Consider the following 1385-nt stretch of genomic DNA (forward strand, 5'->3'; position numbering starts at 1 on the left):
ATGTATGTTTTTCTCTGGCTAAAGATCCGCCCCCTGTGCAGCTAAACTTTAACCTACTATTTTCCTGAGGCAACTCAACTTAAAGAGCAATTGCTCGTGCTGGCTCTGATGTAAATATGAACCTAAGTATATCTTGCCATTTAATTTTTTTTATGTGTTTTCTATGTAATTACTCTTTTTGCTCTGCCTCTTCCAGGCCTTTTACTCACAGTTATTATTGTTATACAAGGGTTCCGCAGTGCCTAAAAAAGTACATAAGCAATTGAGCAGAACAAGAGAACAGTGACTTACAGTCAGGGGCGTTTCTAGAGAGGAGGGGGCCCGTGTGCAGTCTCCGACATGGGCCCCCTCCTCTACGTCCGGTGGCCAGCTGTGCACTGAGCGGTGCGCGGCCAGCGCTACACTTATAGACTCTGGGCACTAGATTGTGCCCAGAGTCTATAGCGCCAGCACCAGTCACCGGGAAAATGGACGCGGCTGACATTTTCCAGCGCTTTTTTCCAGGCGCAGACACCGGAGCCGACATGGGACTACGGAGAGGTAAGTTTTATGGATGCAGGGTGTGTGGTGCGGGACCCCCCTGGACCTAGGGCCCTGTGTGCCCCACATACCCTGCACCCATTATAAATACGCCCCAGCTTACAGTACAAGACAATGCAGGACAAGTACATGGTATATAAATATTGCTGCAACAACAGTTCTAACCCTCAAATAAGTAGTACGGTGGCAGAAGTCGTCATACTAACCTACCCTCCCGAAATGGCCGGGAGTGTTCTGAAAATTCGGGTGACACTCCCGGCCACCCGGAAAGGTGGACAAGTCTCCTGGTCAGCTGCCTACCTTGGACCCCCCCTGCACCATCACTGGACTCCCCTGCACCACTCTCAAACATCCCGGCACCGGATGTTTGAGAGGATGTAATCTCAGCATTGTGGAATGGGGGAGTGGCCATGATAACGCGATCGTGCGGTCATGCCCCCGCTCTGCCCCTAATAAACCATTCGATCCCCAGTCACGCCCCCTTATGGAGCACCACACCCACCCCACTATGCCGACCTAGCCACCCCCTCCCAGAGGGGGCAGCCAGAATATCGGGATGCATGGGTTAGGTTCCGTAAGTAATAGTAAGGGACGGAAAAGCACATTAGGAAAGAGGGAGGAGAGAGACGGGGAGGTTTATCAAAGCTGGGAGAGAGATAAAGTACCAACCAATCAGCTTCTAACTGTCATTTTTCAAACACAGCCTGTAATATGACAGAAGAAGCTGATTGGTTGGTACTTTATATCTATCCACATTATCTCACTCCAAGCTTTAATAAATCTTCCCCTAAAGCTGGATACACAGCTATACAATCATTGGGTCGTTCATCCAATATCGAGAGAAC

Source organism: Taudactylus pleione, unplaced genomic scaffold (genome assembly GCF_031769625.1).
Source record: "Taudactylus pleione unplaced genomic scaffold, aTauple2 ptg000408l, whole genome shotgun sequence".
NCBI classification, from domain to species: Eukaryota; Metazoa; Chordata; class Amphibia; order Anura; family Myobatrachidae; genus Taudactylus; species Taudactylus pleione.